Source organism: Danio rerio, chromosome 11 (genome assembly GCF_049306965.1).
Source record: "Danio rerio strain Tuebingen ecotype United States chromosome 11, GRCz12tu, whole genome shotgun sequence".
NCBI lineage: Eukaryota > Metazoa > Chordata > Actinopteri > Cypriniformes > Danionidae > Danio > Danio rerio.
In genome coordinates, this window is record NC_133186.1 from 15,201,901 (window position 1) to 15,222,428 (window position 20,528).

General features: G+C 46.4%; 1 protein-coding gene and 1 long non-coding RNA gene across 2 annotated transcripts in view; one reads left to right on the forward strand and one right to left on the reverse strand.

The window, feature by feature from the left end:
* si:ch73-60h1.1 overlaps nucleotides 1–20,528 on the forward strand; it is a 78,233-nt gene that overhangs the window by 25,502 nt on the left and 32,203 nt on the right. The gene's annotated exons all lie outside the window — the stretch shown is intronic.
* On the reverse strand, nucleotides 15,898–19,777 carry LOC141376574 (uncharacterized). The gene is made up of 2 exons (XR_012387097.1): nucleotides 19,077–19,777; nucleotides 15,898–19,027 (listed from the first exon to the last, which is right to left on the reverse strand). It is a non-coding gene; the product is annotated as an uncharacterized lncRNA (long non-coding RNA).

Below are 20,528 nucleotides of genomic sequence, written 5' to 3' on the forward strand. Positions count from 1 at the left end.
TTTATTTGCGTGTTCCAGTTAACCATAGTCCAAAGACATGCAGTATAGGTGAATTGGATGAACAAAATTGGCCATAGTGTATGAGTGTGTGTGAAAATGCAAGAGTGTGTTTCCCAGGACTGTGTTGAGGCTGGAAGTAAAACATTTTTTGGGAATAGATGGCAGTACATTCCACTGTGGCAACCCCTGATAAATAAAGATAAATAAGTTGAATGAAAAAAATGATTGTTAAAATCTTGATTTCATTAACATAGCTCTCAAAATTAATTTTCAATTAAAAAAGAACACTTTAAAAGTTATTTTATTATATTTTTTTGTATTATATACAGTCAAGCTTATTAAAAAATATTCTGATATAAGACATATTTTTATTACATGTATTAATAGTAGGTGTAGATAGAAGTATAAATAAACTCTGACATAATTTGACATACCTCATGCAGTGCACTAAAAAGACAAGGGTATAGCATGAGAAGTGTTGCCCCAAACTGTAGGCAGAGAGCCGTGCAGACTGCTCACTGCAGCTGAGGCTGCAACTGAGGTGGAATGTGGAGATGTAGGGCCAACTCAACTGTTGTGTGCAGGCAACTTGAAGTTCTATAGTGAACACAAACCAATAGATGGCACTGGCTGAGTGTGTGCTGGTTCCCCTTCGGATGGGAAACTCCAATGCTATGTGGAAAACCTTCCAATATGTGGTTTTTGTCAGAAACCAATCATCTGAAAGAGTATAAAATCGTGCCAATGAAATGCCAAATGAATTGGCGGCGTCAGCATGCACAGCTGGCATCAATGACAATCAGTCAAGTATATAAGTATATAAGTTTTTTCTCCCTTGCCTGGCGTTCTTTGGGTCTGGTCCTCCAAGAGAGGTTTGTAAATAGGGAAAAAGTTTTCCTAAAAGAGCAACACGGTTTTTTACCAGACGTCGCTCTGAGCGTGCGTTTCTGGATGCGGTGGTTTCCTATCCCTGGATGATGGGCACAAGCACAGCGTTTCATGTCTGGGGGTCCAGCATGTTAATGCGGTGCTCGCGAGCAGTGCATGCCGTCTCTTTGATGTCATGTCTGCTACGCAGTTAAGATCGTGGCTCACTCTTGCAAAAAAGCGACCCACCCCAGTTGTCCCCCGCACTGCGGTTGGCACTCGGGCAGATCTGAGGATTACAGTGGGAGTAAAATCTCTATCCAAGCTTCAGGTGAAAGTAGCGCTCCCTCTTAAGACGGTCGCTCTCTCTAACTTGATGACACCGGAGATCATATGTCCATCACTGCATTGTCTGATAAGGATACAAACCCGCTTCTCCCTCCGGGTTGATGAGCGCGGTGTTGAATCTAGAATTAGACTTTGTGGCCATGCTTTCCCAGGCTGCTTCGGCCGTGGCTCTGAAAATGGTTTATCCCACAGCCCCGCGGCCGGACCGACTAGAGGGGTATAAAAACCTTTCTTCCTGGATGCGCACAATAGGTTTACGCAGTGTACTGTGTGCGCCTCCACCCTCACCTTGCATGCTATGGCCACCTACCAGCACTACCAAGCGCAGGCGCTGGCCCAGCTGCAAGAGGATTGTTCCGACCCAGGACTGGGCATGAACTCTGCACCCTGGAAAGGACGATGGCCACTTTAGTGGCCAGGAATGCCACCTCAGGCTAAATCTGGTGATGTGTGTGATGTTGACATAGTTCGCTTTGTTAACTCACCCATATCCCGGGCTGGCCTGTTCAGCGACACCGTCAGTTCATGCCAGTGATGGAGCAGTCGGAGACGATGTGTTATAATCTATCGGCGGGACCGCTCCGTTCCTCCGAGCCATCCACATCCACTGCTTTTCGCCGAGAGTGTTCGTCTGTAGCTTTTTGCTCTGCCGCCCCGCCTGTGCCTCTGGCCAAGCGACTGCGCTGAGCATCTCGCAAGCAGCCAGCGCCCCCTGCTCCAGGGTGCCACTAAGTTCTGTAAACGGACCGTAAAGCATCCCTAAGATGGGCCATCCGGAGAGGAGGGTATTTGCTCTTTCCCCGCTGGAGGGTGGGGCTCTTCATTTAACGGCGTAAAAAAAAAAAACGCCATCAAATCTTTAAAGAGCTTTTTCCGCCTCCCCGGATGTGAAAGCCTGAACACTGCCAGTTTGGGACGCTATGCTTTCCAGCTCGCAGGATGGGTGCATTTCGCCAATGGCTCACAGAGCGTGAGAGAACGGTCTCCTTTCTCTCCCTGTTGCAGCCCCTCCTCCGTAGTTTGGGTGCGAGACGAGAGCGAGTCTCTTGCCTCTCAAGACCCCAGTGCTCCCCGGGCGAGCCCACCTACTCCATTCTGCCTCAACGCTGGCATGTCAGCTCTGCCTGCCTGGTTAGCGCGGTCGCAGTGACTCATCCGTACAATCGGACTCGGCTATGCGATACACTTCGCGAAACGGCTTCCCAAGTTCACGGGAGTGTATTTCACCAGGCTCAGTCTTGCGTCCGCCCCTCTCTTGCGAGTGGAGATTGCTGTCCTCCTGGTGAAAGATGCAATCGAGCCAGCCCCTCCAGCCAAGATGGAGAGCGGGTTTTACAGCTCGTACTTCATCATGCCCAAAAAGAGTGATGAGTTACGGCCAGTCCTAGATCTGCGCGTTTTGAACCGCTGCCATCACAGGCTGCGATTTAAAATGCTTACGCAGAAGCGCATCAACCGATGCATTCGTCCTCGGGATTGGTTTGCAGCAATAGATCTGAAGGACGCGTATCTGCATGTCTCCATACTTCCACGCCACTGGCAGTTTCTGCGGTCTGCGTTTGAAGATTAAGCATGACAATACAAGGTCCTCCCCTTCAGGCTCTCTGTCTCCGCGGGGATTCACCAAGCTCGCGGAAGACACCCGTGCACCCCCTCGGCTTGCGGGCATCCGCATGCTCAATTCTCTCAACATTTGGCTGATTTTAGCCCACTCTCGGGGACAGTTGACTATGCACAGAGACAAGTTGCTCCGGCATTTCCACCTGTTAGGGTTTCAGATTAACCAAGAAAAGAGCTGGCTCGCCTCCGTGCAGGGCCCCTCCTTTCTCGGATTGAAGCTGGACTCGATCACCATAGAGCCAGTGCTGGACTGTCTGAGAGAGTTCGACAGAAAAAATGTTGTCCCCCTGAAATCTTTTCAGAGGCTCCTGGGGCATATGGCATCCATGGCCGTGACGTTGCCGCTCGGATTGCTCCATATGACACCACGGCATTGGCTTCACGATCAGGTCCCCAGATGCGAGTGACTACCACTCCGCTGTGTCGTCGTTCCCCCACCCCCTGGAGGGACCCCTCTTTCCTACAGGCCAGAGTGCCCCTGGGTTAGGCGTCCAGGCATGTTGTCGTTTCGACAGATGCTTCCAGTACGGGTTGGGGGGCCGTGTGTTGCGGGCATGCTGCTGCGGACCTGCGGAAAGGAACCCACCTGGCATATCACCTGCCTAGAGCTGTTGTCAGTGTTTCTCACTCTGTGCCACTTTTTACCGCCGCTGAGGTGGCAACACGTGCTGGTCAGGAAGGGTCGTGGACCTGGAGGCATTTTCGGTCAGTGACTCGTGCCTAGGATTCGGGCCAGCCTACTCTCACGTTGTCCTGAGACCCCGGCTATGTGCCCAAGGTTCCTACCACACCGTTTAAGGATCAGGTAGTGAGCCTGCAATCGCTGCCCGCGGAGGAGGCAGACCCAGCTCTTTCATTGTGTCCTGTTCACGCTTTGCGAACCTTTGTGGACCGCAATCAGAGCTTAGATCCTCTGACCAGCTCTTTGTCTGTTAAGGTGGTCGACAGAAGGGAAGTGCCATATCTAAACAGAGGTTGGCCCACTGGAGAGAGAATGCCATCTCCCTCGCTTATCGGAGCCAGGGTGAGCCGTGTCCCCCAGGGGTGAGTGCGCACTCCACATGGAGCATCGCATTCTCTTGGGCGTTAGCAAGCAGCACCTTTCTGACAGACATTTGCAGAGCTGCAGGCTGGGCAACACCTAATACATTCTCCCTAACACAGAGGTATGTGCGTTTTTTCAGCTTTGTCAGTTCAGTTCCCCGTTCGGTAAACCCTACAGAGTTCCTCCGAGGCCCCCAGCATCTGACTTAGTTCTGGGTATAGGTGCCTGCTATGCGTGATCCCTTGCGGGCGATCCCATAAGCTCACTCAACCACGGTTTAGTCCCCCCTGTGTTAAGGCAGGCTCGTGTCTTCCCTTCCAGCTAACCATCCTCTTATGTACCCCTCCCCCGTTTCCGGGGCTGGGCCACAGCCTTTCACCAGGTCTCCAATCCTTGGGTAGCAGGTGAACTCCGCAGCGTCCTCCCCATTGGGACTTAACGCTTTCCCAACGTACTGTCATATTAAAACCCTTTACTGGGTTATTTTCGACTCCCCAAAAAATATAGCTAAACTTGAACAGGTAAGTAAGGTGAGTAAGGGCCAGGGGACACTTGGGAAGACAGCATCTCGCGGCGTTGTAAGTGCGCTCACTCTACTGCGTGGCGCACCATTCGCCAGGGACGCAGTAAGGTGCTTTTGTTGTGGCATTTTCCATAGATTTCCCCATAGTGGAAGGTTTTCCACATAGCATTGGAGTTCCCCATCTGAAGGGGAACGCTATGGTTACTAAAGTAACCCTCGTTCCCCTTCGGTTGGGGAACTTCAGTGCCATGAATGGGAGGATTCGGATCAGAAGCCGCTTATCTGGAGAGTATTGAACGGGCCAATGAATGAAATTAATTGGCAGCGTAAGCTTGCGCAGGTGTGCGACATCTGCAATTATCTCAGCATATAAGCACACCTGAAGCCAGCAGACGCCATCCTTTTCGCTTCAGATCCTTTCTGAGTGAGTCGATGAGGGTTCCTCTTGCTGATCAGCACTTCAGAGCGAACGAGTGTGTCTCCCGGTCCAGAGTGGGTCTTCGCGGTGGCAGACGGTCGAGCTGGGTTACTCCCTTGCCTGCGGTTCTTTGGGTCCGGTCCTCCAGAGCGGTGCGTATAGTTGCAACTTTCCTAAAAGAGCAACACAGTCGTGCAGCACGTCCTTTTCAGGATGGCGCTCCGACTGTGCGTTTCTGGATGCGGGGGTTTCCTGTCTCCGGATGATGGACACGATCACTGCATTGCATGTTTGGGGGTCCAGCATGTTAATGCGGTGCTCGCGGGCGGTTCATGTCGTCATTGCGATGCCATGACCGTTGCACAGCTAAGATCGCGGCTAACTTTCGCAAGAGAGCGAGCCACCCCAGTTGCCTCCTGCTCTAAAAAAGCAGCGGGCGCTCGGGCAGATCTGAGGGTTTCAGCGGGAGCTAATCCGCCGCCCACGGGCTCGCGGACCTCTCGCTCCTCACGGCGCTCCATCCAAGCTTCGGGTGGTGAGAGTGATCCGTCTAACCAGATGGTAGCTCTCACACTTGCTGACACCGGAGATCAGATGTCCTCCGCGGCATCGGAGGGTGGGCTTTCACTGTCCGACGAAGATCCGGACCCGCTCGCCCCCTCCGGGCAGGTGAGCGCTGTCAAATCGGATCCTGAAGCGGACATGTTAGCCGTGCTTTCCCGGGCTGCTTCGGCCGTGGGGTTGGAGATGGTTTATCCCCCAGCTCCGCGGCCGGACCGACTAGATGGGTGCTACGTAGAGGACCAGAAGGCGAAGCCTTCGAAGCCTCTCGTCCCCTTCTTCCCGGAAGTGCACAGTAGGCTCACGCAGTCCTGGAGGGCACCTTTCTCTGCCCGTGCTGCGAGTGCCTCCGCCCTCACCGCCCTTGACGGCGGAGCTGCCAGGGGGTATGAGGCGATCCCGTCAGTGGAGCGCGCTATCGCGGTCAATCTTTGTCCGCGCGGCGCCTCTACGTGGCGGGGTTTGCCCCGCCTCCCGTCCAAAGCCTGTAGGTTGTCTGCCTCCCTCGGAGCCAGAGCTTATAAGGCTGCAGGCCAGGCTGCTTCTGCTTTGCACGCGATGGCCACCTACCAGCGCTACCAAGCGCAGGCGCTGGCCGAGCTGCACGAGGGCGGGTCCAACCCAAGCTTATTACATGAGCTGCGCACCGCGACCGACTATGCTCTTCGGACTACTAAGTCCGCCGCGTGTGCGCTGGGGAGGACGATGTCCACACTTGTGGTTCAGGAACGCCACCTCTGGCTAAACCTGGCCGATATGCGCGACGTTGACAAAGTTCGCTTTCTTGACTCGCCCATATCCCAGGCTGGCCTGTTCGGCGACACCGTCGGTGAATTCACCCAGGAATTCAAGGCGGTGAAAGAGCAGTCGGATGCGATGGGCAATGTCATCTATCGGCGTGGCCATAAGCCCGCTCCGCCCGCCGAGCCATCCACCTCCGCTGTTCCTCGCCGAGGGCGCCCGCCAACGAGTGCTGCCCCGCCCCCGCCTGCGTCTCCGGCCAAGCGGGCGCGGCGTTCACCTCGAAAGCAGGCAGCCCCTCCTGCCCAGGGCGCCGTTAAGTCCGGTAATCGGACCGCGAAGCGTCCCTGAGACAGGCCATCCGGAGAAGAGGAAACTTGCTCTTTCCCCGCTGGAGGGCGGGGCCCCGATAACAACGGTACTTTTCAGTGCCACCAAAACATCAGTAAAAGAGCACTTTTTCCCTTCCCCGGATGTGACTGCACGAGTTCTGCCAGTCCGGGACGCGCTGCCTTCCGGCTCGCAGACTCTACGTGCTTCGCCAGTGGCTCACGAGCGCTGGGGGGACGGTCTCCCTTTCCTCAGCCCTCCAGCCCCCTCTCCGGAGTCAGGGTGCGGAGCCAGAGCGAATCGCTCTCCTCCAGCTCCTCCGCGGGACCCTCGTGCTTCCCGGATCAGCACACCCACTCCGCGCTGCCCCACCGCTGGTACGTCAGCGATTGTAGCGATGACTCCATTAGCGAGGGCTCTGCCTGCCTGGTTAGCGCGGGCCAGCCCCTCGCGGTGGCTCATACGCACAATCAGACTCGGTTACGCGATTCAGTTCGCGAAACGGCCCCCCAAGTTTACGGGCGTGTATTTCTCCAGGGTCAACCCCCTGTCCGCCCCTGTCTTGCGAGAGGAGATTGCTGCCCTCCTGGCGAAGGGTGCAATCGAGCCGGTTCCTCCAGCCGAGATGGAGAGTGGGTTTTACAGCCCATACTTCATCGTACCCAAAAAGAGCGGTGGGTCACGGCCAATCCTAGATCTGCGCGTTTTGAACCGCTGTCTGCACAAGCTGCCGTTCAGAATGCTCACGCAGAGGCGCATTCTCCAATGCGTTCGTCCTCGGGATTGGTTTGCAGCCATAGACCTGAAGGACGCGTATTTCCATGTCTCCATTCTTCCACGCCACCGCCAATTTCTGCGGTTTGCGTTCGAGGGTCGAGCGTGGCAGTACAAGGTCCTCCCCTTCGGGCTCTCTCTGTCTCCGCGGGTCTTCACCAAACTCGCGGAGGGTGCCCTAGCGCCCCTTCGGCTCGCGGGCATTCGCATACTCAATTATCTCGACGACTGGCTGATTTTAGCCCACTCGCGGGAGCAATTGATTATGCACAGGGACAAGGTGCTTCGGCATCTCCGCCTACTGGGGCTTCAGGTCAACCGAGAAAAGAGCAAACTCGCCCCCGTGCAGAGGATTTCTTTTCTCGGGATGGAGCTGGACTCGATCACCATGGTAGCGCACCTCTCCGAGGAACGCGCTCGCCTGTTGCTGAACTGTCTGAGGGAGCTCGACAGCAAACTAGTGGTCCCACTGAAGTTCTTTCAGAGGCTCCTGGGGCATATGGCATCCGCAGCCGCCGTCACGCCGCTCGGGTTGCTCCATATGAGACCACTTCAGCACTGGCTTCACGATCGGGTCCCCAGACGCGCATGGCACGCGGGCACACACCGGGTCTCGGTTACTGCGCTGTGTCGCCGCGCCCTCAGCCCTTGGAACGACCCCTCGTTCCTACAGGCCGGTGTGCCTCTAGGACAGGCGTCCAGCCATGTTGTTGTTTCAACAGACGCTTCCAACACGGGTTGGGGGGCCGTGTGTCGCGGGCATGCGGCTGCGGGCCTCTGGAAGGGTGCCCAGCTGCATTGGCATATCAATCGCCTAGAGCTGTTGGCAGTGTTCCTCGCTCTCCACCGCTTTTTACCGGTGCTGGAGCGGCAACACGTGCTGGTCAGGACGGACAGTATGGCGGCGGCGGCGTATATCAACCGCATGGGGGGTATGCGCTCTCGCCGCATGTCTCAGCTCGCCCGCCGTCTGCTCCTCTGGAGTCACCCGCGGCTGAAATCGCTGCGCGCCATTCACGTCCCAGGCACGCTCAATCGTGCAGCCGATGCGCTCTCACGACAGCTGTTACGCCCTGGAGAATGGAGACTCCACCCCGAGTCTGTTTAGCTGATATGGGCGCGATTCGGGGAGGCCCAGATCGATCTGTTTGCTTCCCCCGAGAACGCTCACTGCCAGTTGTTTTTTTCCCTGACCGAGGGCTCTCTCGGCACGGATGCACTGGCCCACAGCTGGCCTCGGGGCATGCGCAAGTATGCGTTTCCCCCAGTGAGCCTGCTCGCGCAGTTTCTGTGCAAGGTCAGGGAGGACGAGGAACAGGTTCTGCTAGTTGCGCCCCTTTGGCCCAACCGGACCTGGATATCAGAGCTCTCACTCCTCGCGACGGCCCTCCCCTGGCGGATCCCTTTGAGAGAGGACCTACTCTCTCAGGGACAGGGCACCATCTGGCACCCTCGCCCCGATCTTTGGAACCTCCACGTGTGGTCCCTAGACGCGAGGAAGACTTAGGTAACCTACCGACTGCGGTGGTTAATACCATCACTCAGGCTAGAGCCCCCTCCACGAGGCGCGCCTACGCCCTGAAGTGGAGTCTATTCACTGAATGGTGCGTCTCTCGCAGAGAAGACCCCCGAAATTGCCAGATTAGTGTTGTGCTCTCTTTCCTTCAAGAGAAGTTGGACAGCAGGCTGTCGCCCTCCACTCTCAAGGTTTACGTGGCCGCCATCTCCGCTTATCATATCGCGGTAGCTGGCGGCACCGTGGGAAAGCATAACCTGGTCATCCAGTTCCTTAGGGATGCTAGGCGAATTAATCCATCTCGCCCCCCTCTCATGCCCTCTTGGGATCTCGCCCTCGTTCTCACGAGTCTGCGATCCGATCCCTTTGAGCCACTCGAATCAGTATCTCTAAGATTTCTGTCCCTGAAGACAGCTCTGCTGGTTGCGTTGGCCTCCATCAAGAGGGTCGGGGACCTGGAGGCATTTTCGGTCAGTGACTCGTGCCTGGAATTCGGGCCGGATTACTCTCACGTCATCCTGAGACCCCGCCCCGGTTATGTGCCCAAGGTTCCTACCACCCCCTTTAGAGATCAGGTAGTGAACCTGCAAGCGCTGCCCCCGGAGGAGGCAGACCCAGCCCTTTCTTTAATTTGTCCAGTTCGCGCTCTGCGCATTTATGTGGACCGTACTCAGAATTTTAGATCATCTGAGCAGCTCTTTGTCTGTTATGGCGGTCGGCAGCAGGGAAGTGCCGTATCAAAACAAAGATTATCCCACTGGATTGTGGATGCCATTTCACTCGCTTATTCGAGTCGAGGTCAGCCGTGTCCCCCGGGAGTTCGTGCACACTCCACTCGGAGCGTTGCATCCTCTTGGGCGCGTGCACGCGGCGCCTCTCTAACAGACATCTGTAGAGCTGCGGGCTGGGCGACACCCAACACATTTGCAAGGTTTTACAATCTGCGAGTGGAGCCGGTTTCCTCAAGGGTATTAGGTAACCCTTTGGTGATTGAGGAGACAACTCGGTAGGGTGTTGAAACACGCTTGCGGCGCCATTCTCCCTAACACGGAGGTACGTGCGCCTTTTTTATCTGTCAGTAAAGTTCCCCGTCAGGTGAGCCCTGCAGATTCCTCCGTGGCCCCCAGCACTGACTCAGCGGAGGAGTCACTTGCTGGCCCACTACGTTGTAGGTCTGCCCGCTGGTCAGCCCGCGTTTTGGGTATAGGTGCCTGCTATGCGTGATCCCCACTAGGCGATCCCATATGCTTATTCCGCCACGGTTAAGTCCCCCCCCTGAGTGGACCCGTGTCTTCCCTCTCCGCTAACCACTCTTTTGCTATGCGTACTCCCCCTTTTAGGGCTAGTCCATAGGTAAATTCTGCCATCTATCCCCCCCTTGGGTAACGGATGGCCTCCGCAGCGTCCTCCCTATCGGGATTGCACGCTACCCAACGTACTGTCGTATTTCCTAGAATTATCTAGATGCTCACGACTTCCCAAAAAATATATCTAAATCCGTAAAACTTCTGTTGAAGTAGGATAAATTAGGGCCAGGGACACGTTGGAGGACCGCGCCCCCCATGATGTGGGTGCGTCACGCTTGCTTGACTATCTCCTCATCGGGGGTGTTGGTAAGGTGCAGTCATTATGGCGCTTTCCATATTCTCCCATTCATGGCACTGAAGTTCCCCAACCGAAGGGGAACGTTCGAGGTTACAGAAGTAACCCTTCGTTCCCCGAGGAGGGGAACGGAAGTGCCATATTCCGTCGCCATAATGACTGTCCCTTAGCTGTTTGAAAGTCTCTTCAGCTTAAAAGGATGGCGTCTGCTGGCTTCAGGTGTGCTTATATGCTGAGATAATTGCAGATGTCGCACACCTGCGCAAGCTTACGCTGCCAATTAATTTCATTCATTGGCCCGTTCAATACTCTCCAGATAAGCGGCTTCTGATCCGAATCCTCCCATTCATGGCACTTCCGTTCCCCTCCTCGGGGAACGAAGGGTTACTTCTGTAACCTCGAACGTTCCCCGAGGGGGGGAAAGGAAATGCTCTGTACCTTTGCCACAATGATTGTCCCTTAGCTGTTGAGCATGAAAGTCTCCTCAGCTCAAAAGGATGTCGAAGATTGCACTGGCTGCGTCTTATATACTTGACTGATTGTCATTGATGCCAGCTGTGCATGTTGATGCCGCCAATTCATTTGTCATTTCATTGGCCCAATTTTATACTTTTTCAGATGATTGGTTTCTGATAATTACTTTGGTTTAAACTAAAATAAACTAAAATACTTTTTCAAGTGCCACACAGTATTGACATTCTAGTGACTTCTATCGCAGTTCAGCAAGATGTTGCGATGTTATTGTTGCGGGGGTAGCGAGAACTGTTCTCATAAGGAAAGGCCATTGCTATTGCGGTTTCCATGCCCAGGACAAGGTTTTTTGAACAGCGGATTACATCTGCCCTGGTTCAGGAATATTGTTAGGTGCTTAAATGAATTAGTTTTTTCAGTTTTACATTACATTACATGACCCCATATAGACTGCTTTCATAAAACAAAACAAAAAAATCCATTATGCTTTGCTTGTATACATAAGGCATATGAACGATTTATGAATGATAAAAAATGGACGATTGTCCTATTCAAATAGAGCATCGTCATTGCTGAAGTGAGACTTTTCTCATTTCTTTTTCAAATATATAACCAACCCAAACAAATGTAATTCACTAAAAATTTTGGCACACATACACACTGTCCCTCTTACACATTAATTGAAAGAGTGGCACAGGGTAAACAGTAAAGTGGCATTTTAAAATGACAGAAAAACACAAATCATGGTAAATACCACACAATACAAACTAACTAATTGAAACATAAACTACTCTCAAATATAATCAACATGTGTTTCATTGTTTGTTTTTGTAAACTACATGGCTTACATATCTGGTAAGTTTCAAGCAAGTAATATGGTTTGCTCTATATAATGCAGTGATGAATTGCATTTGATATATGTGCACACTTGAAGAGCCGCTGAGCACAAAACATCTGACAAGTTGGGAACACTGACGCTGTATTTTAAAAATCAAAGTTGTGCAATACAAAAACATTTCATAACCCACTTAAAATGGTACTGAAATCAACTTTCGAATCAAGAATTACCAGTTTTATAAAAACCTGCTTATCCTGATGACAATTTTAACGGAAATTTTAAGCATGCCGGTAGTTCGCTATAGCAAGAGTTGCTGTTTTATATATTTATATTTTTATTTAAACACTGCATTGTCTAAATTAAGTGAACAGTTTAGGAGGGATTCTCTGTTTATGCCATTAAAACAGAAAAAAATAATTATAATTAAAAATTGCAGTGAGCCATGAAAAATCAAGGTGTGCTTCAGTATCTATAGATGTATGTTCTGAGTTTAGTAAATTGGAATCTAGGGTTTTATTTATTCATTTAAAGGTCACCCAGTTTGCTAAGCACCACAAAGTTGTTTAATTGTTGTTTTATTGTTTTCTTTCTCTGAAGAGAGAGACCAGTGCTCCAGTATAAAGAAATTTGTGAGTGTGACCTGAAAACCAGAAGCCTGAATCATGCAAACTGTGAATCGTGCAGAGAAACTGAGCTTAAAAATTAGTTAGGGAAATATAGAGCAGAGAGTAGAGACAGGGCCTAAAGAAGCAGTACATGTTTCACATGTAGCAAATGCAACAGTTGCAAAAATATTAAACATAAAATAAGTTGAATTGAATGAGCATTTTCTCATTGTATACAAAGAATTAACATGAAACATTATGTCGTGAATTTCACTTGAAAGTCACAAATATTTGTGGGGAATGTGTACAAACCCTGTACTCTATACTTAAATGATTTATCCATAACCTAAGTATACTCCTCAGGTGGTTGCTGGGTTATCTATTTCTATTATCTTGCTACATGATATTTTGCTACAAGAACACATATTATGTGTTTTATGCTAAGCCAGTGGGAAAAGTAGCCCAGGCTCACATTATCTAGTTCACAAATGTTAAGTCAGACAATATAGTTCTATATAGTTCAGTAGCGTTAAGAGGTAGCCTGGGTACATATAGATAGAAAGCATCCCTTAGCATATGGTCGCAAAGAAAAATAAATGAATAAACACGTATTGGTGATAGATTTGCTCTGCTTCTTTTGGGGGGTGTTTTTTCAATGTCTATTCTTTTTTACTTGTGTTGAGTAAAAGCATATTGCTTATACCATGTTTGTTTATACATAATCAGTTATGTTTGGTTTGTTTGTGTTCGTGTTCTTCTGCTTGTTTTTTTGGGGGGTGTTACATATATATTATGTTTGCAGTAACAGTGTTTTTTATTCTCAGACATCATGTCTGTGAATATACTGGCTGTCGCAGGTCTCAGTACTTGCTCTGCCAAAATAATCAAAGCAGCAGCAGCTTAGCAGATCTATGCCGCCAAGACCAAACACATCAACATTGCCCTATATAGTACATATTCGATGCCATACTAAAGCCGAAGAGGCATCGCTGACAGGTCACCTAATCTGCTGCTGCGTTATTAACTACATGGCACAAGAGATTAGTAGCTGAAGATTGATTGATGCATATACAGAATAAATCCCATATATCTTCATGGTATCCATCAACAAAGGCACTCCTTGGTTTTTTTTTTGTGTGTGTGTGTGTCACCAAAACATTATCTGCATACAAATAGATTTTGTGCTCTACTACTCCTTTAACTATCCCATGTAAATCCCCATCCTGTCTTATCTTTTGAGCCCAAGGTACAATAAAGAGGTTGAAAAGACAAGGACTAATGGGAAAGCCCTTTCTACATCCCTTTTGTAAATCTATTCAGTCAAAAGCTTTCTTGGTGTCCAAGCTGAGAAGGACTGCATAATTCTTCCTTTTATTAATATAGTGAATAATGTGCAAGGATTTCCGAATATTGTCATGGGTTTGCATTTTTCTGATAAACACAGTTTGATCTGGGTCAATCAGGAGTGGCTTCAACATTTCTGTAATTTCTGCAAAATGGGTGTAAAAGATTTATAATCTGAATTCAGAAAACGTATTGTCCTATAGGATTTGCCATCAAGCATGTCCTTAACCTCCTTTAGTATTACAGAGTTTAAGGCCTCCATCCAACCATAATATGATTAAAAAGAATTGCAAGCAGTGGAAGTAGTGGTTCTCTTAAAGACTTGTACCATTTGAAGGAAATCTGCCAGATTTAAGCTAATTGCCTTATCTCCTTCACTGAGATCTCTGATGTGTGTTCATCATTGTGTTCTTTATCTACAGTGGGGAGATTTAAAGTACTTAAAAACTACAAACTTTGTTGGAATACAGAAATCATTTGAAACATACTAAAAACAATGATATATCCAACTTGAGAGTGCAAGTGGACAAGAAATTGAGCAGTTCTTATGTTAGATGTGGTGTCTCTAACTTGATATATATTTCCCTTTTTGTCTGCTGTTAACATTTTCTTCAAGCCAGCAGTTTATTTGTTTTTGGGCCTGCTTCATAGAATCGCTGCTTTGTGTTTTTCTCTATTTTCCCGCTGTATTTATTTCTTGTTGTATGGGTCTCATTTGCAAACAAGCAGAAGTATCTTTTGTGGAGCTGTTTTTTTTTTCTTCTAATTAGCACAATATAATCAGGCTCGAGCGAAGCAGTGGTAGTGCTATCGGTAGTGCTGTCGCCTCACAGTAAGAAGGTCGCTGGTTCGAGCCTCAGCTTATTTGGCGTTTCTGTGTGCTTGTAAAATCTTTTTTGTACTCAAGTAAAAATACTATTACACTGCTAAAATAACATAATTTTTTGTAAATAATACTAATATTAGGTAAAAGTACAAAGTACTCTTTTAAAAAGTACTAGTTGGTTATTTTTGAGGGGGGAAAAAAAACAGATTTTCATGATGAAATCACTTTTTTTAAGTGTAAACCTGATTGAATGGTTTAATTGCTTAAATAAATGTATAGGAATTTGCACTAACAAAGGAAGTACGGTCAATTTTTCCTTTCATGACAATTAATCTTTTTCAATAGCACTGGTAAAACTACCACAAAATCTTTAAGGCCATAGCATATTGCAAATTTGTTTCTTAAATAGCTGTACATCACATGTAGATTTTATTTTACACTTGATCTTACTTGATCTAACTAAAATGCAAACTTTACAAAAAATACAAGTACACTGTCAGTAAAAAATAAAACAAATGACTTATTTTTACTTAGGGTATTTGAAATATGACAACAATACATTTATTAAAGCAGTGCTTTAAGAGCCTTATTGTTAATTTTGATAAACAATAAGTAACAACGGATTGCTTTGACCTGTAATGCTTTAAGACAGATCAGAATACAGCTAAATGTATAAATCACACAAATACCTCATCCAGAAAGATTTCCAGCATAATTATTTTGTCGTAAAGAAATAAAAAAAGTTCCACCTTTGCTAAAAGTAAGTTTCACCTTACAATACAGCCAAATAAGAAGACCATTAGCATTGTCATCGATCATGCATCAATGAATCTAATTCTAAATACTTGATGACTTTGAATACTTTTGACTAAATTTAGTCAGGGAGCAAAGATAAATAATGTCTACTTTAATAGTGAACAGATTGCAATTGTATTCAATCTGAGCACACACGCGATCATGAGAGGACTTGCAGTTCATTTGAAAAAAGCCCATTTAAGAGCTCGCATATCTGTTTTAGCAATTAGCGTACATGAATGCGCTCTCGTGTTAAAATAAAGCACTCGCCACATTTGCAGATATGAGTAATTGCGCAATACCTCCATTCCTGCGCCGCCATTCAGAATGTATTTAGAGGAGTGACAGGTCAGAGGCGAGTCAACTGGCTGTCGGAGAGCGAAACGTGTATGTAGATCATCAAATAGGCAGGAAATATGTCCGCGGTTTAATTACTCTGCTAGACATCTCTATAGTGAAAACATCCGAGATGCATTATTCCAACAAAACATTTGTTTTTAAGTTGTTTTTTTCTGTCTCTGCAACACAGAAAACCTTTGTCCCGCCCTTATGTTTTACGCGAAACTAAACAAGGTCGACTGTGATTGGCCACTTTTCATGTCAGGCAAATCATGCTTCTGTTGTAAAAAAAATAATAAATGAGTGAAAAGGAAGAGAAGAACCCAGTCCAGGAGACTCGAAACAAGCAGAATTCCTTTATTGAGACGTGTTGGTTAATCTGCAGTCATACAGCGTCTTTAAGATGTCCATGTGTCTGCAAGAGCCTACTAGAGGTCCGCAGTCTGCAAGTTCTTTCACAAGTCTCTCACAAGTCTCACACAAGTCTGCAAATAGTCTGATTTAAGACAAAGATTTCATGGCTATATTGTGTTCTTAGGAGGAGGGGATATGGCTAAACAAAGCATGCAAATTAAGAGTTGTGGTCGGCAGGGTAAACTGCTCTTTCAGGCTTTGATCTCATCATGTTCTGGAGACAGAAACCGCCTGACCATTTGATCGAAAAGAGAAAACAATAGACACCCCATGCTGTGAAACTGATAATTGCATCACTTTGGCTTAGCCTGTAGTCAGCAAGGCAAGGGTTAAATGACCCTCCTAGCTGGCATGTCAATGAAATAATATAATTAAAAACCAGAGAATATAACTTTTTAGTTATACGTAGATTATTGTTAATTTGAAATTAGATGGTATAAATTTATATTTCCACAGTTCCCCCTTTGAGAGTTATTTAAAAAACTCTCACAAAAAATATAAATTTGTAAGCTTTCCTAAAACCATTCAATGGCTTCTGTTTGATAACAGAAGCCCCATCTTCTAGTCATGTAACTTGAAAAGTTACAGGCACATTTAACTTATTCTGTGTCATTTCAATATCTACATAGATGTAAGTGTAGATTTCTAAACTGTTCACACGTTTATGACAATCAGTTGTAATGTCATAAATCCTACATGATGACACAAAAATCATGTAGTTAAACTGCAGATCTTCTGAAAGTTCATGGCTTGTGAATAGTGTTCAGTCTTTTGTGAGGTGTGTTTCTTGTGGTTCTTCTCCAGCACAGAGTTGATCTGATGACTTCCTGTCATTCATGGATCTCCGTAGTGATGCTCTGGTTCAGAGTGTTTCTTGAGAAGATGCAGTGTTTATGTGTTTACCTGCACACAAGAAAACAAGGAAACAGCAGACCAGCAGTATTCATGCATAGACTTGTATGATCATACAGTTCATGTGTTTAGTTATTCAGGTGATTGTATAGTGGTTGTGTTAAGTTGGTGATCATATAGTGTTGTGTATTTTCTGTCTCCTAATCTTAAAGTTATGACACCTATAAAACAGTGAGGTGAGGATAAATGGGGAAAAAGGGAGTCTTCACCACAGGGTGCGGCCCCTGAAGCCTGTTGTTTTCAGTTCTGCCCTGGGCTCCTCACTGATTTGTGTGTCCTGTTCTGTCCCTGAGTGTGGTGGGCAAACTTTAAAAAGTGACACACAAACTATCATTCAACAAATATCAGTCCTATCAGACATCATAACATTGAATGGGTAGTTATTGAAATATGTGTTAAAACACATTCAAGGCTGTAAGTGGACTTAAGCAGAGTTCCCCAATAAAAAGGAAGAAGTTTCCTTTGTGTCTTTTTACAAAGAGTCTTTCATCTTAATTGTAAATGAACTGGAACATTAAGCACTTACAGCCAAAAAATGGTTAGCATCTTTGTGGACAGCTCAATGGATTTAGTGATGAGGGGAGGGGTGTGTTGAGGGCATTTAGCAAACTGTTCAGAAGTTGATTTACCCTGTTCATCTCTTTAAAGTTCTTTTTATTCTTTCTACACTCCCTCATCCAATGTCCTTTTTTACCACAGTAATGACAACAGATATTTTTCCTAAGACATTTGTGATTTGATGTCTTTTCTGTGTTGACCTTAGTGGCGGCTGCTTCAAATCTGACTCTGTCTTTGATATGAGAGTCTCTTTCCCACAAAGCTAAACTGTTCATATTATTTCTGAGAGTGGTGGAAGACCAGGTGATATTAAGAAATGGCAAAGCTTGTCTGTATTCAGTTGCAAGGCCATCTGACCAGATGCGGACTAGGGGTCCCTTATCATTTAGCACACTGTCCGAATTATCAGCTAATCCACTGTAAGTTATGGCGGATTGACAAAATCTCTCAGTGAATTCATTCACAGATTCATCTTTCCTTTGCACACAACAAGTCACTTTTGACCAGTCGATCTTTGGGCCAACAATGTTCTTTAGAGCTTTCAAAACACCCTCTCTCAAATCATCCTTACTGGCATGTTGTAATTTAGGGGTCACAGTATGCTCAAAACTGTTGAATTCAGATTCAGTGAGAATTTGAGACATTAGCTTGGTGACTTCTGTTAATGACATGTCATAAAGACGCATTTTGCCTATTAGTGCTCTGCTAAACTCTGAAAAATTTGTGCGTGCTGATGGTAAGCTTTGAGACAGTCTGTCTATTTCTCTAGGTCCTAGTGTTCTGGAAACTGTTTGAATTTGAACAACAGAAGTGTTGTTGTGTGAACTCTCAGTTCTCTTAGATCTTCTGGCACCACAAACCTCCACTGAGCCTATAGGTAAATCGCTATCTGACTGGATGGAAATGTCTGTTTCAGAGACAATTTGTAAGTCAGGATGCTTATTATCAGGCTGACTAGCCTCCTCAATGTCAGTTTTTGATTTCTTGAGGTTCAGTTGTTTTGTTATTGAGGTTATCTTAGCATGAAGCTCTTGGATCTGTTTCTCTAATTCTGATTTAGCTTGAGCTTGTTGTTTAGCTCGAGATAAACTGAATTCTCTGTAGCAGCAGATAATGCCTTTTACATTGTTTTTGCGAATGCATGCATCAAGCACTTTCTTGCATTCATCTAATGTCCAAACATTATCTGGGTCAATGCTAAATTTCTTTGTCAAATTTAGTCTGACTGACTCTGTAATTGAGTCCATGTGCTTTTGTAGCAGCGATTTGAAATCCTGATCTGACAATGAAGGAGTTGTTAAACCACCTTTTTCAGTTGTAGTGATCAGTCTTGTATTCTGTCTGAACATTTTGTGAGCTTATTATCACAAAGTAAAAATACTAAAACTTTTCAGATGAAAGTGTAGTAATTTCTTCTCTGGCGAAACAGAGGGTAACAATATTAGCACATGTTGCTAAAACTTCCTGCCTGAACAAGAGATAACATCAATTAGCTTGTATAGCTAAACTTAAACTTCTCTGGTTGAACAGAGGTTAAACAAAATAAAAGAAAAGAAAATAGCGCATAAGGCTTAACTTCTCTGAAGAGAGAATAACTTTTTTAAAAGAAAATATCACGTAAGGCTTTACTTCTCTGAAGAGAGGATAACTTTTTAAAAGAAAAATAGCACGTAAGGCTTTACTTCTCTGTCTAAACAGAGGATAAACTGTTACTTCTCTATTGAAATAGAGGATAGCTTTTTGTTAAACAAACCCTGCAGCTGTTTGTTAACTTTTCTCTGATGGAGCAGAGAATAACCATGTGTATAGACTGGTCTGTATGGTTCTTTTGATAGAGTGAAACTCACCAAATCGAGGTTGAGCTGAAAAGATTCAGTCTGGAGTGATCTGATCTTTGTATTCAGGTAGTTTCAATGTTCAGTGTTGCAGTCAGCAAATAGTTGAGAATTTGTGACGTCCGCTGAGTGATTTCAAATTGCCGTTGAGTTGAAGATTCTGTCTGAAGAAGTTTCCTTGATCTTGAAGGTTCAAGTTGAATTCCAGGTGGATTTCAGTCTTTTGTGGCAAATTGTTGAGAATTTGATGATTTCTGTCTCTATCCGGGTCACGGCACCAAGTTGTTGTAAAAAAATAAATGATGAAAAGAAGAGAGAACCCAGTCCAGGAGACTCGGAACAAGCAGAATTCCTTTATTGAGACGTGTTGGTTAATCTGCAGTCATACAGCGTCTTTAAGATGTCCATGTGTCTGCAAGAGCCTACAAGAGGTCCGCAGTCTGCAAGTTCTTTCACGAGTCTCTCACAAGTCTCACACAAGTCTGCAAATAGTCTGATTTAAGACAAAGATTTCATGGCTATATTGTGTTCTTAGGAGGAGGGGATATGGCTAAACAAAGCATGCAAATTAAGAGTTGTGGTCGGCAGGGTAAACTGCTCTTTCAGGCTTTGATCTCATCATGTTCTGGAGAAAGAAACCGCCTGACCATTTGATCGAAAAGAGAAAACAATAGACACCCCATGCTGTGAAACTGATAATTGCATCACTTTGGCTTAGCCTGTAGTCAGCAAGGCAAAGGTTAAATGACCCTCCTAGCTGGCAAGTCAATGAAATAATATAATTAAAAACCAGAGAATATAACTTTTTAGTTATACGTAGATTATTGTTAATTTGAAATTAGATGGTATAAATTTATTTTTCCACACTTCAGAATCAATTCTTAAACTTTGGACACTGATTGTTAGCAGCTTAGGACACAAAGCACTAAAATAAATATTCTAAGCACAGCACTGTGATCGTACGCTTCACAAAACAGTCAATGCTGATCACATCAATGTTATTGTACGCATCAAAGGATTAAAAGTGATTCCTCCGCGTACCACTAGGAGGAAGTACCACAGTTTGAGAACCACTGGTTTAAATGATTTTAGATAACACACGGGCTCTTAGGGCCCTATCATACACACGGCGCAATGTAGAGAAAGGTGTGAAGCAAATGTTGTTTGCTAGTTTCAGCTCGGCGCAAGAGTCGTTTTGACGTTTTGCACCACGCTGTTTAAATAGCAAATGCATTTTCGCACATAT